Genomic DNA, 16,341 nt, shown 5'->3' with positions numbered 1-16,341 from the left:
ACAACAGGAATTCACAAGTACAGTTAAACAATGGTTTATGATCAAATAGGAGATAATCTTCTAAACAAACTCTCGTCTTTCTGGGTATCATTCTTAAATTTAAAAAGACCTTAAGAAAATATTAGCATACATTTTTCTTTGAAAGGGATAGTAAACCCACATTTTTTTCTTCCATGATTCAGATAGAGCATGCAATTGTAAGCAACTTTCTAATTTACTCCTATTATTAATTTTCCTTCCGTCTCTTGGTATCTTTATTTGAAAAGCAGAAATGTATGTTTAAGAACCGGACCATTTTTTATTCAGAACCTGGGTTTCACTTGCCGATTACTGGTTAAATTTAGCCACCAATAAGCAAGTGCAACCCAGGTCTGAACCAAAAATGGGCCGGCTCTTAAACATACATTTCTGCTTTTTAAATAAAGATTCCAAGAGAAGGAAGAAAAATTGATAATAGGAGTAAATATGTTTATCAACAATTATAAAGGTTTTCATTTATTATTAAAGGGATATTAAACCCATATTTTTTCTTTCATGATTCAGATAGAGAATACCTTTTTAAACAACTTTCTAATTTACTGCTATTATGTAATTTGCTTCATTCTCTTGATATTCTTTAATGAAAAGCATACCTAGATAGGCTCAGTAGCTTCTGATTGGTAGCTGCACATAGATGCCTCATGTGATTGGCTCATCCATGTGCATTGCTATTTCTTTAACAAAGGATATCTAAAGAATAAAGCAAATTAGGCAATAGAAGTAAATTGGAATGTTTTAAATTGTATTCTCTGTCTGAATCATGAAAGGCAAATTTTGGGTTTAATGTCCCTTTAAGCATTACAGTTTCATGCAGTGAAATCAAGAAGTCTACTGGAAACCCAGAGACAGTGGCGGTTCTACACGGGGGGCCTACAGGGGCCAGTGCCCCTGTAAAAATGTCCCTGCCACCCCCACCCCCCCCCCACCGTGCTTATCCGTGAATTTGATTACTCGTTTTGCTGCAGTGTCATTGTTATTCCGCACTCGCCTCCTGATGTCAGAGCCCCCCCTCGCGCGACATCATTCTGCTGCCAGTGTTTCTCCTTATGATGTATAATTGCTCGAAAAGGAGCTGGGAAACCGGACCTCAAGTTGGCTTATCCCCCTCCCCCAGGACCTTGGATTTAGCCCATTGAAGATCCCCAATCTTCCAGCCGCTGGACTCCTAATTTACCCGCTACAGGTCCCCAGATTATCCATCCCCCAGGGCCACCCCCAAACTCAGCGTTAACCCCCCTGGAGGATCCCCTTCACCACCCAAACACCTATTGGATAGAATGATGTCTGCATAATTTCCCAAACCTTTTGTCTCCATTCATTCATCTATTTCACTTGCATTTTCTCTCATTCTCTCTTCTGCAGTTTACTGCTCTCGCCCCATGCAGCTTCTAATGGGGTTTGTGTCATATATGGAATGGGGTGCATATGTCCAATTTAACCCTTTCGCTACCAAACAGAACTAATACGCTTTGATGTTCGATTCATGGAACCACTGTAGCAGCCAAATAGTTAACTGAGCCTGGGATGCTTAAGATATTTTAGGGTTATAATATGATTTCCAACAGTTTATTCCTTTATACCCTTACACCTCTATTGTGAAGCCTGAAGTGGATTAGTATAACGTAATTACCTCCAGGTCTCTCTTGTATGCCCATAAGATATATTCTGAAGGCTGCATGGGTGGGTATGCCCACAGACATTTTTTTTATGCCCATAAAACATTCTAAAGACTAAGATTTGAGGTGCTTGTCTCCATGGTGTTCCTATGTTCGGAAGGCTCAATATGATGCTAGGGAATGATTTGAATGTAAAGCAAAATTAAAGTATTTAATGTTTAAATATAATTTGTTTCCATTTTTTAACCCCTTAACGACTGAGGACGTGCAGGGTACGTCCTCAGAAAAAAGGCAGTTAACGCCTGAGAACGTACCCTGCACGTCCTCAGTGTGGAAAGCAGCTGGAAGCGATCCCGCTCGCTTCCAGATGCTTTCCGGTTATTGCAGTGATGCCTCGATATGGAGGCATCCTGCAATAACCTTTGTAAGCCATCCGGTGCAGAGAGAGCCACTCTGTGGCCCTCTCTGCACCGGAGATCGGTGGCTTACTGCGTTGGTGGGTGGGAGCCGGACCGGGAGGCGGGTGACGGCCATCGATGGCCCTGGTTGTGTGAAGGGGGGCGGGATCGTGGGCGGGGGTGGCTGGGGGCGCGCACGGGAGGGTGGGGGCGTGCACGGGGAGGGAGCGGGTGGGAACCGCTACACTACAGAAAATGCTGAAATAAAAAATGGAAAAAAAATATATAAATAATGTAAAAAAAAAAAACGATCAGCAAGGTGGTGAGGGTTTGTCTGTGTGTGGGGGGGGAAGCTACAAAGCTACACTACAGAAAAAAACAAAAAACAAAAAAAAAAGCACTTTTTATTGCAAACTGGGTACTGGCAGACAGCTGCCAGTACCCAAGATGGCCCCCAATAAGGCAGAGGGGAGGGCTAGAGAGCGGTTTTGGGGGGGATCAGGGAGGTTGGGGGCTAAGGGGGGGATCCTACACAGTAGCATATGTAAATATGCTAAAAAAAATGTATTTATTTTTTTAAAACCCTTTTATTTTAGTACTGGCAGACTTTCTGCCAGTACTTAAGATGGCGGGGACAATTCTGGGGTGGGGGAGGGAAGGGAGCTGTTTGGGAGGGATCAGGGGGTGGGATGTGTCAGATGGGAGGCTGATCTCTACACTAAAGCTAAAATTAACCTTGCAAGCTCCCTACAAACTCCCTAATTAACCCCTTCACTGCTAGCCATAATACACGTGTGAGGCGCAGCAGGATTTAGCGGCCTTCTAATTACCAGAAAGCAACGCCAAAGTCATATATGTCTGCTATTTCTGAACAAAGGGGATCCCAGACAAGCATTTACAACCATTTGTGCCATAATTGCACAAGCTGTTTGTAAATGATTTCAGTAAGAAACCTAAAATTGTGAAAAAATTTACGTTTTTTTTAATTTGATCGCATTTGGCGGTGAAATGGTGGCATGAAATATACCAAAATGTGCCTAGATCAATACTTGGGGTTGTCTACTACACTACACTAAAGCTAAAATTAACCCTACAAGCTCCCTAAAAGCTCCCTAATTAACCCCTTTACTGCTGGGCATAATACACTTGTGGTGCGCAGTGGCATTTAGCGGCCTTCTAATTACCAAAAAGCAACGCCAAAGCCATATATGTCTGCTATTTCTGAACAAAGGGGATCCCAGAGAAGAATTTACAACCATTTATGCCATAATTGCACAAGTTGTTTGTAAATAATTTCAGTGAGAAACCGAAAGTTTGTGAAAAAGTGAACGATTTTTTGTATTTGATCGCATTTGGCGGTGAAATGGTGGTATGAAATATACCAAAATGGGCCTAGATCAATACTTTGGGATGTCTACTAAAATAAAATATATACATGTCAAGGGATATTCAGGGATTCCTGAAAGATATTAGTGTTCTAATGTAACTAGCGCTAATTTTGGAAAAAAATGGTTTGGAAGTGCTACTTGTATTTATTGCCCCATAAATTGCAAAACAAAAAAAGAACACATGTAAACATTGGGTATTTCTAAACTCAGGACAAAATTTAGAAACTATTTAGCATGGGTGTTTTTTGGTGGTTGTAGATATGTAACAGATTTTGGGGCTCAAAGTTAGAAAAAGTGTGTTTTTTTCCATTTTTCCTCATATTTTATCATTTTTTTTATAGTAAATTATAAGATATGATGAAAATAATGGTATCTTTAGAAAGTCCATTTAATGGCGAGAAAAACGGTATATAATATGTGTGGGTACAGTAAATGAGTAAGAAGAAAATTACAGCTAAACACAAACACCGCAAAAATGTAAAAATAGCCTTGGTCCCAAACGGACAGAAAATGGAAAAGTGCTGTGGTCATTAAGGGGTTAATGTGCCCCTCTGATTAAACATTGGCCACACCTTCCCCCCCCCCCAGTAAAATTTGTCTAGAACCGCCACTGCCCAGAGATGAGGTGCCAACAAAGGTGTTATGAGTAAAACATGGTTATAGAGCAAAACTGAAACACAATATATATATTACTATGTTGCAAAATAAGAATATTGAAACACAGAACGTCCCCAGCATGATCAATCTCATCTATAATTATATTAAAATGTGTTTTTCCCCCTTGTCAAACATGGTTTCAATTAATATAGAAACCAATCAATAATGACTCTCACATTTTGCAGTGTATTATGCGGATTCAGATAGTAACCACTAGATGGCGATAGAGTTATGAGATTCAACCAAATTCTATAACAAAACATGCAATTAGATTAAACAACAAAAGGCTTTATATTTTGCATCAAATGTTCTTCACTTCTTAAAGGGCCATAATACCAAATGTTTAAACACTTGAAAGTGATGTAGTATAGCTGTAAAAAGCTGACTAGAAAATATCACCTGAACATCTCTATGTAAAAAAGAAAGATATTTTACCTCAAAAGTTCCTCAGTAGCCACATCCCATTGTAAAGGACTTCTAATCAGCAAATCAGTATGTCTGTCCCGGGACAGCGGAAGGAGCGAGCTTTCGTGCACACTCCTCTTATGTCCCTATTCAGTGTAAGGAAGTTTAATATGAAATCTCATGAGAGTTAAGTGAAATATCATGAGATCACAGTAAAATAGTCCATGACCTCAGGACTGTTGATGCTGATTGGCTGCTTTTCATTTCTTCATTTTTTTTATTTTTTTTTACCTGCAGCTGGGCAACAGCTGAAGTATCTTTTTTTACACAGAACTTACGCTGCTGAGCTGAGGAGATTGTGAGGTAAAATATCTTCCTTTTTTGCATAGAGATGCTCAGGCGATATTTTCCTGTCAGCTTTTTACAGTTATACTGCATCAGTTTCAAGTGATTTAGCATATGAGTATTATATCCCTTTAATTAAATTTAATGTGCACAGATCATAACTAAAGCTGTTTCCTAGATCAGGGTAATCTAGCTGTAGGCTCCTTACACCAGTATAGGCCTCAAAACAGGAGTCTATGTATTTTCCTGCTTCACTATGATCCATTAGGCAATTTGTAATGCTTTAAGATCTCAAATAAGAATCTCTCTCTTAACATCTCTTTGGATCCATCAGTCTCCATATTGCATCCTAATCTCATCCCTCTAATGGTAGATCAGCAGGGGAATCCTTATGTAGACTAGTTCTTCAATAGATAGCATGGTACCCTCCCTGCCGCCTTCCAAAAGACTAGTAAAGCAAACAGTAACAGGGAGAAATGAAACCTCAAGCTTGATTTCTTGGTGCATGTGAAGGGAAGCAGATTCATTAACACCATCTTCAATAATAAAAGCAAATTTCTCTCAGTATAAACTATAAAAAAAACACCAATCTGCACAGATCTGTTAAATAAAGCGCATCTTATCGATGGAGGTAATGTTGGAGAAATATCTGCTTATTTGCCACATAATGACCCACCCATACTCACTCAAACACTGTCTGATCAGAGGGTCGGTGGTAACGTATTTTTCAGCAATGATGCAAACAATTATCAAAGACACAAAATATGCTCTCTGAACAAGTGCAATGTTTGAATTAGGCTGACCATACTGCCGCTTTAAAATGGGACGCATACGAAAAATACATATGACAGGGTTGTTTAAAAAAATGTTTTGAATAATGTTCCATTATAAAAACCCTGACATGTATTTTTCATACGTCTCTTTTTAAAGCGGCAATATGGTCACTCTAGTTTGAATGTATATGCACATATGCTCTCTGCACAGTAAATGCTTTAAACAGGGATAACTTTTACTAAAAGCCTTTTCTAATAAATGTCCCTTTAAAGAGACCTTAAACTCATAGCAAGTATCAGCAAAACCGTCATTGAACACTCCAAAATAAAATACATTTCATGCACTTCACTCTAATTAGGAGTGCTTACAAGATTTTGCAAACCAAACGCAAACAAACAAGGTATAATCCTCTTCAAAAGTCTGGTGTAATTCATGTTTCTGGTCTCCCTTGCTGTGGCCAATTAGGGACGGACATAAGCAAGCTTATGCTCTCAGCTAACCAATCACTTTGTAAAATGTTGCAGATTTGATGGAGACACACTTGCCTCCTTGTGAAGAAGTTCAACAAGAACACTTTCAGAGGTATTTTGCAGCAATAGCAGGAAGAATAAATAAATAAAAGTACAATGCAATTTTGTTTTAATTCTAATAGTGTTTAATGTCCCTTCACAATTCTTAGTCCAGTGATACTGTCTGTCTTATCATTGAGCAATTACAATATTTACAACAATCTATACTACTATACTTCATCATACATATTCTTATTTTACTTTTTTCCCATGGAATACAGCTGAGCTCAAAACAGAAATAGCAAATTATTTATTGCTCCTCTTCATAATCCTGGTTCTTCCCCCACATTATCTGGATGGATTCACTGGAAAATGTCACAGTTTAGCGTTAATTCCCTGTTCAGAAATTACACCACAAACAGAAAAGAGGATTCTAATGATTTCCTCTCTAAAGCTGCTGGATATTCTTTCTCCTGCACATTGGTTTAACGTCTCGATCTTTAGAACCTTTTACTTTAAAAGGGACAGTGAAGCTAAAAATAAAAGGCTGATGGTTCAGATACAACTTGCAATTTTAAACAACTTTCCATTTTATTTCTATTATCTAATTAGCTTTGTTCTCTTGGTACCCTTTGTTGAAAGCATAGCTAGGTGCTCTTGTCATTGGCTCACCCAGTGTGTTCAGCCACATCCCAGCACATTACTGTTTTTTCAACAAAGGATAACAAAAGAACAAAGTAAATTAGATAAAAGAAGTAAAAATGAAAAGTTCATCAAACATGTCTGCTCTATCTAAATCATGAAAAAATAGTTAAGAACTCTAAATCTCAAATAGGAAGTTTACTGTAATGATACACATTTTATTAAACCAAGCTACACACAGAGAAATGGTTATAACCATGTTTCTTGCACGTTATCTTTTTTTAATTTATAGCCTATTAACCCCCTCTTAACTACTGAAAAGACCACTGAATGCTCCTGTTTTCTATAGTTAGTTGACTCTTCAACAAGCTACAAAATGAGATTAGATCAATGCAGCAGCATCTCCTTTTTATCTGTCGCTAACTGGCTACAGCAAATGAGAGAAGATAAACAATCATCATGCTTCAAGGGGTGTATCCCTGGAAAGCAAAACCCTGCAAATTTTACCCACGTAGAAAACATAATTTATGTAAGAACTTACCTGATAAATTCATTTCTTTCATATTGGCAAGAGTCCATGAGCTATATACAATCCTACCAGGAGGGGCAAAGTTTCCCAAACCTCAAAATGCCTATAAATACACCCCTCACCACACCCACAATTCAGTTTAACGCATAGCCAAGCGGTGGGGTGATAAAGAAAGGAGTAGAAAGCATCAACAAAGGAAATTTGGAAATAATTGTGCTTTATACAAAAAATCATAACCACCATAAAAAGGCTGGGCCTCATGGACTCTTGCCAATATGAAAGAAATGAATTTATCAGGTAAGTTCTTACATAAATTATGTTTTCTTTCATGTAATTGGCAAGAGTCCATGAGCTAGTGACATATGGGATATCAATACCCAAGATGTGGAGTCTTCCACTCAAGAGTCACTAGAGAGGGAGGGAATAAAAATAAAAACAGCCATATTTCGCTGAAAAAATTAATCCACAACCCAAAAAAATAAGTTTATTTTCATTTCTGAAAGAAAAAAACAAATCAAAAAGCAGAAGAATCAAACTGAAACAGCTGCCTGAAGAACTTTTCTACCAAAAACTGCTTCCGAAGAAGCAAATACATAAAAACGGTAGAATTTAGTAAATGTATGCAAAGAGGACCAAGTCGCTGCTTTGCAAATCTGATCAACTGAAGCTTCATTCTTAAAAGCCCACGAAGTGGAGACTGATCTAGTAGAATGAGCTGTAATTCTCTGATGCGGGGCCTGACCCGACTCCAAATAGGCTTGATGAATCAAAAGTTTCAACCAAGAAGCCAAGGAAATAGCAGAAGCCTTCTGACCTTTCATAGGACCAGAAAATAAAACAAATAGACTGGAAGTCTTCCTGAAATCTTTAGTAGCTTCCACATAATATTTCAAAGCTCTTACCACATCCAAAGAATGTAAGGATCTCTCCAAAGAATTCTTAGGATTAGGACACAAGGAAGGGACAACATTTTCTCTACTAATGTTGTTAGAATTCACAACCTTAGGTAAAAATTGAAAAGAAGTCCGCAAAACTGCCTTATCCTGATGAAAAATCAGAAAAGGAGACTCACAATAGATAGCTCAGAAACTCTTCTAGCAGAAGAGATAGCCAAAAGGAACAACACTTTCCAAGAAAGTAGTTTAATATCCAAATAATGCATAGGCTCAAATGGAGGAGCCTGTAAAGCCTTCAGAACCAAATTAAGACTCCAAGGAGGAGAAATTGATTTAATGATAGGCTTAATACGAACTAAAGCCTGTACAAAACAGTGAATATCATGAAGTATAGCAATCTTTCTGTGAAATAAAACAGAAAGAGCGGAGATTTGTCCTTTCAAGGAACTTGCAGACAAACCCTTATCCAAACCATCCTGATGGAACTGTAAAATTCTAGGAATTCTAAAAGAATGCCAGGAGAATTTATGAGAAGAACACCATGAAATGTAAGTCTTCCAAACTCTATAATAAATCTTCCTAGAGACAGAGTTACGAGCTTGTAACATAGTATTAATCACTGAGTCAGAGAAACGTCTATGAGTTAGAACTAAGCTTTCAATTTCCATACCTTCAAATTTAATGATTTGAGATCCTGATGGAAAAACGGACCTTGAGATAGTAGGTCCGGCCGTAACGGAAGTGGCCAAGGCGGGCAACTGGACATCCGAACCAGATGCGCATACCAAAACCTGTGTGGCCATGCTGGAGCCACCAGCAACACAAAAGACTGTTCTATGATGATTTTGGAGATCACTCTTGGAAGGAGAACTAGAGGCGGGAAGATGTAAGCAGGTTGATAACACCAAGGAAGTGTCAGCGCATCCACTGCTTCCGCCTGAACATCCCTGGACCTGGACAGGTATCTGGGAAGTTTCTTGTTTAGATGAGAGGCCATGAGATCCATCTCTGGAAGCCCCTACATCTGAACAATCTGAGAAAATACATCTGGATGGAGAGACCACTCCCCTGGATGTAAAGTCTGGCGGCTGAGATAATCCGCCTCCCAATTGTCTACGCCTGGGATATGCACCGCAGAGATTAGACAGGAGCTGGATTCCACCCAGGCAAGTATCCGAGATACTTCTTCCATAGCTTGGGGACTGTGAGTCCCACCCTGATGATTGACATAAGCCACAGTTGTGATATTGTCTGTCTGAAAACAAATGAACGGTTCTCTCTTTAGCAGAGGCCTGAACTGAAGAGCCCTGAGAATTGCACGGAGTTCTAAAATATTTATTGGTAATCTCGCCTCTTGAGATTTCCAAACCCCTTGTGCTGTCAGAGATCCCCAAACAGCTCCCCAACCTGTATATATGTAAAGACTGAGCTAGTACCAAGATATTGTCCAAATAAGGTAACGCCGCAATACTCTGTTCTCTAATTACAGATAGTAGGGCACCCAGAACCTTTGAAAAGATTCTTGGAGCTGTTGCTAGGCCAAATGGAAGAGCAACAAATTGGTAATGCTTGTCTAGAAAAGAGAATCTCAGAAACTGAAAGTGTTCTGGATGAATCGGAATATGAAGGTATGCATCCTGCAAGTCTATTGTGGACATATAATGTCCTCGCTGAACAAAAGGCAGAATAGTCCTTATAGTCACCATCTTGAAAGTTGGTACTCTTACATAACTATTCAAAATTTTTAGATCCAAAACTGGTCTAAATAAATTTTCTTTCTTTGGTACAATGAATAGGTTTGAATAAAACCCCAAACCTTGTTCCTGAGGAGGAACTGGCATGATTACCCATGAAGACTCCAGATCTGAAACACACTTCAGAAACGCCTGAGCTTTTAATGGATTTACAGGGATGCGTGAGAGAAAAAATCTTCTCACAGGAGGTCTTACTTTAAATCATATTCAATACCCTTGAGAGACAATGCTCTGAATCCAATGAATTTGGACTGATTTTATCCAAAAATCCTTGAAAAACCTTAATCTGCCCCCTACCAGCTGAGCTGGCATGAGGGCCGCAGCTTCATGCAAATTTAGGGGCTGACTTTGGTTTCCTAAATGGCTTGGATTTATTCCAATTTGAGGAAGGCTTCCAATTGGAAGCAGATTCCTTGGGGGAAGGATTGAGTTTTTGTTCTTTATTCTGACGAATAGTGATAGTTGAAATAATAGAATCCAACTGAGAACCAAATAAATTATTACCTTGGAAAGAAAGAGATAGTAATCTAGATTTAGATGTCATATCAGCATTCCAAGATTTAAGCCACAAAGCTCTTCTAGCTAAAACAGCTAAATACATGGATCTAACATCAATTTTGATAATATCAAAAATGGCATCACAAATAAAATGATTAGCATGTTGCAGTAAGCGAACAACGCTAGATATGTCAGAATCCAATTCGTGTTGCGCAAAATTTTCCAACCAGAAAGTTGATGCAGCCGCAACATCAGCCAAAGAAATAGCATGTCTGAGAAGATTACCTAAATATAAATAGGCCTTCCTTAGATAAGATTCAAGCTTCCTATCTAAAGTATCCCTAAAGGAAGTGCTATGTTCCATAGGAATAGTGGTACGTTTAGCAAGAGTAGAAATAGCCCAATCAACTTTGGGGATTTTTTCCCAGAACTCTATAGATTTTGCTGGTAAAGGATACAATTTTTTAAACCTTGAAGAAGGAATAAAAGAAGTACCTGGCTTATTCCATTCCGTAGAAATCATATCAGAAATAGCCTCAGGAATGGGAAAAACCCCTGGAGAAACCACAGGAGGTTTAAAAACAGCATTTAAACGTTTATTAGACTGAACGTCAATAGGACTGGTTACCTCAATATCCAAAGTAATTAACACTTCTTTTAACCCTTTAAGGACACAGCTTTCAGTTTGCTCAATTGTTTTATGACGGAAAAATTCCGTCATATGTCCTTAAGAGGTTAATAAAGAACGCATATACTCTATTTTAAATAAATAAGTAGATTTGTCAGTGTCAATGTCTGAGGAAGGATCTTCTGTTTCAGATAGATCCTCATCAGAAGAGGATGAATTATTATGTTGTTGGTCATTTGAAATTTCATCAGCTAAATGAGAAGTTTTAAAAGACCTTTTACGTTTATTAGAAGGTGGAAATGCAGAAAAAGCCTTCATAATAGAATCAGAAACAAATTCTTTAAAATTTACAGGTAGATCATGCACATTAGAAGTTGAAGGAACTGCAACTGCCAATGTACTATTACTGATGGAAACACTATCTGCATGTAAAAGTTTATCATGACAACTATTACAAATGACATTCGGTGGAATAATTTCTACAACTTTACAACAAATGCACTTAACTTTGGTAGAACCGATGTCAGGCAGCAATGTTCCAGCAGAAACCTCTGAGGCAGGATCAGATTGGGACATCTTGCACAATGTAAGAGAAAAAACAACATATAAAGCAAAATTATCTATTTCCTTATATGACAGTTTCAGGAATGGGAAAAATGCAATAGCATAGGCCTCTGAAAGCAAAAAGCAAGAGGCAAACAAACAAGAGGTATTGAAATAATGAAAAAAAATTGGCGCCAAGTATGACGCACAACGTAATGTAAAGTCTTTTTTTGGCGCCAAAAATGACCGGAAATTACACACTTGCGTCACTGACGCCGCCGTGTGAAAGGTCTCGGGGTCACGTATGACGCCGGAAATGACAAAGTTGCGTCATAAATGTACTTTTTCGCGGCAAAACTTTTTTCGCGCCAAGAATGACGCAATAAAGTTTAGCATCTGAAAAAAGACTAAACCCCAGGTAAGAAATACATTTCTTAAAAATGTTTACATTCCCAAATATGAAACTGACAGTCTGCAGAAGGAAATACATGAACCTGACTCATGGCAAATATAAGTACAATACATATATTTAGAACTTTATATAAATGCATAAAGTGCCAAACCATAGCTGAGAGTGTCTTAAGTAATGAAAACATACTTACCAAAAGACACCCATCCACATATAGCAGATAGCCAAACCAGTACTAAAACAGTTATTAGTAGAGGTAATGGTAAATTGAGAGTATATCGTCGATCTGAAAAGGGAGGTATGAGATGAATCTCTAAGACCAATAACAGAGAACCAATGAAATAGACCCCCGTTAGGGAAATCATTGTATTCAAATAAGTGATACTCCCTTCACGTCCCTCTGACATTCGCTGTACTCTGAGAGGAATTGGGCTTCAACAATGCTGAGAAGCGCATATCAACGTAGAAATCTTAGCACAAACTTACTTCACCACCTCCATAGGAGGCAAAGTTTGTAAAACTGAATTGTGGGTGTGGTGAGGGGTGTATTTATAGGCATTTTGAGGTTTGGGAAACTTTCCCCCTCCTGGTAGGATTGTATATCCCATATGTCACTAGCTCATGGACTCTTGCCAATTACATGAAAGAAACCTTTATTTTTATACAGATCATTTTCAATGCTGTTCATAATTGCTTACATATACTAAGTACATATTAAAAAATTCCCTTTAAAGAACATTTGCAATATATTTTACATTACATATTATGGGTTTCTTTCTCCCAAGTCTAAAATAAGCATTTTTTATTTTTTTATTTTTTTTAACAATAAACACACTTTTTAAAGGGATACTAAAACCCAAATTTCTTTCTTTAATGAGTCAGATAGAGCATGTAATTTTAAGCAACTTTCTAATTTACTCCTATTATCATTTTTTCTCTTTTTTTTTTGAAAAAGCAGGATTCTAAGCATAGGAGCCAGCTCATTTTTGGTTCAGAACCCTGGGTAGCACTTGCTGATTGGTGGCTACGTTTAGCCACCAATCAGCAAACGCTACCCAGGTGCTGAATCAAAAATGGCCCGGCTCCTATGCTTAGATTCCTGCTTTTCAAATAAAGATAGCAAGTAAATAAAGAAAAATTGATAATAGGAGTAAATGAGAAAGTTGCTTAAAATGACATGCTCTGACTCATGAAAGAAAAAAAAAATGAGTTTAGTATTCCTTTAACCCCTTAATGACCGAGGACGTGCAGGGTACGTCCTCAGAAAAAAGGCAGTTAACGCCTGAGGACGTACCCTGCACGTCCTCGGTGTGGAAAGCAGCTGGAAGCGATCCTGCTCGCTTCCAGCTGCTTTCCGGTTATTGCAGTGATGCCTCGATATGGAGGCATCCTGCAATAACCTTTTACGGCCATCCGATGCAGAGAGAGCCACTCTGTGGCCCTCTCTGCACCGGACATCGATGGCCGGTATCGTTGGTGGGTGGGAGCCGGTGTGGGTGGCGGCCATCGTCATGTGGAGGGGGGGCGGGATCGTGCACGAGGGGGCGGGCCCGTGCACGGGGAGGGAGCGGGTGGGAACCGCTACACTACAGAAAAGATGTGTCATTTAGGTGGTGGGGGTTGGTACGTGGTGTCATTTAGGTCGTGTCATTTAGGTGTCATTTAGGTGGTGGGGGTTGGTACGTGGGGGGGGGGAAGAGCTACACTACAGAAAAAATTAAAAGAAAATTAAAAAATAAACATTTGATTGTGCCCCCAATAAGGCTGAGGGGGAGGCTTAGAGAGCTGTTTTGGGGGGGATCAGGGAGGTTGGGGGTTAAGATGGGATCCTAAACACAGCATATGAAAATATGCTTTTTTTTCTTTACAAAAAAAAAACAAAAAACTTTTATTTTAGTACTGGCAGACTTTCTGCCAGTACTTAATATGGCGGGGACAATTGTGGGGTGGGGGAGGGAAGGGAGCTGTTTGGGAGGGATCAGGGGGTGGGATGTGTCAGGTGGGAGGCTGATCTCTACACTAAAGCTAAAATTAACCCTGCAAGCTCCCTACAAACTACCTAATTAACCCCTTCACTGCTAGCCATAATACACGTGTGATGCGCAGCAGCATTTAGCGACTTTCTAATTACCAAAAAGCAACGCCAAAGTCATATACAGTGAGTGCAGAATTATTAGGCAAATGAGTATTTTGACCACATCATCCTCTTTATGCATGTTGTCTTACTCCAAGCTGTATAGGCTCGAAAGCCTACTACCAATTAAGCATATTAGGTGATGTGCATCTCTGTAATGAGAAGGGGTGTGGTCTAATGACATCAACACCCTATATCAGGTGTGCATAATTATTAGGCAACTTCCTTTCCTTTGGCGAAATGGGTCAAAAGAAGGACTTGACAGGCTCAGAAAAGTCAAAAATAGTGAGATACCTTGCAGAGGGATGCAGCACTCTTAAAATTGCAAAGCTTCTGAAGCGTGATCATCGAACAATCAAGCGTTTCATTCAAAATAGTCAACAGGGTCGCAAGAAGCGTGTGGAAAAACCAAGGCGCAAAATAACTGCCCATGAACTGAGAAAAGTCAAGCGTGCAGCTGCCAAGATGCCACTTGCCACCAGTTTGGCCATATTTCAGAGCTGCAACATCACTGGAGTGCCCAAAAGCACAAGGTGTGCAATACTCAGAGACATGGCCAAGGTAAGAAAGGCTGAAAGACGACCACCACTGAACAAGACACACAAGCTGAAACGTCAAGACTGGGCCAAGAAATATCTCAAGACTGATTTTTCTAAGGTTTTATGGACTGATGAAATGAGAGTGAGTCTTGATGGGCCAGATGGATGGGCCCGTGGCTGGATTGGTAAAGGGCAGAGAGCTCCAGTCCGACTCAGATGCCAGCAAGGTGGAGGTGGAGTACTGGTTTGGGCTGGTATCATCAAAGATGAGCTTGTGGGGCCTTTTCGGGTTGAGGATGGAGTCAAGCTCAACTCCCAGTCCTACTGCCAGTTTCTGGAAGACACCTTCTTCAAGCAGTGGTACAGGAAGAAGTCTGCATCCTTCAAGAAAAACATGATTTTCATGCAGGACAATGCTCCATCACACGCGTCCAAGTACTCCACAGCGTGGCTGGCAAGAAAGGGTATAAAAGAAGAAAATCTAATGACATGGCCTCCTTGTTCACCTGATCTGAACCCCATTGAGAACCTGTGGTCCATCATCAAATGTGAGATTTACAAGGAGGGATAACAGTACACCTCTCTGAACAGTGTCTGGGAGGCTGTGGTTGCTGCTGCACGCAATGTTGATGGTGAACAGATCAAAACACTGACAGAATCCATGGATGGCAGGCTTTTGAGTGTCCTTGCAAAGAAAGGTGGCTATATTGGTCACTGATTTGTTTTTGTTTTGTTTTTGAATGTCAGAAATGTATATTTGTGAATGTTGAGATGTTATATTGGTTTCACTGGTAAAAATAAATAATTGAAATGGGTATATATTTGTTTTTTGTTAAGTTGCCTAATAATTATGCACAGTAATAGTCACCTGCACACACAGATATCCCCCTAAAATAGCTATAACTAAAAACAAACTAAAAACTACTTCCAAAACTATTCAGCTTTGATATTAATGAGTTTTTTGGGTTCATTGAGAACATGGTTGTTGTTCAATAATAAAATGAATCCTCAAAAATACAACTTGCCTAATAATTCTGCACTCCCTGTATGTCTGCTATTTCTGAACAAAGGGCATCCCAGAGAAGCATTTACAACCATTTGTACCATAATTGCATAAGCTGTTTGTAAATAATTTCAGTGAGAAACCTAAATTTGTGAAAAAGTGAACAATTTTTTTTATTTGATCGCATTTGGCGGTGAAATGGTGGCATGAAATATACCAAAATGGGCCTAGATCAATACTTGGGGTTGTCTACTACACTACACTAAAGCTAAAATTAACCCTAGAAGCTCCCTACATGCTCCCTAATTAACCCCTTCACTGCTGGGCATAATACACGTATTGTGCGCAGTGGCATTTAGCAGCCTTCTAATTACCAAAAAGCAAAGCCAAAGCCATATATGTCTGCTATTTCTGAACAAAGGGGATCCCAGAGAAGCATTTACAACCATTTATGCTATAATTGCATAAGTTGTTTGTAAATAATTTCAGTGAGAAACCTAAATTTGTGAAAAAGTGAACAATTTTTTTTATTTGATCGCATTTGGCGGTGAAATGGTGGCATGAAATATACCAAAATGGGCCTAGATCAATACTTTGGGATGTCTTCGAAAAAAAAATATATACATGTCAATGGA

General features: G+C 39.2%; 1 protein-coding gene across 4 annotated transcripts in view; it reads right to left on the bottom strand.

Annotated features, from left to right (window-relative positions):
* Window positions 1-16,341, bottom strand: part of GIT1 (GIT ArfGAP 1) — a 556,552-nt gene that overhangs the window by 229,207 nt on the left and 311,004 nt on the right. The gene's annotated exons all lie outside the window — the stretch shown is intronic.

The sequence above is a fragment of the Bombina bombina genome, chromosome 3 (genome assembly GCF_027579735.1).
Source record: "Bombina bombina isolate aBomBom1 chromosome 3, aBomBom1.pri, whole genome shotgun sequence".
Classification (NCBI taxonomy): domain Eukaryota; kingdom Metazoa; phylum Chordata; class Amphibia; order Anura; family Bombinatoridae; genus Bombina; species Bombina bombina.
This window is presented reverse-complemented; position numbering and strand designations above follow the sequence as displayed.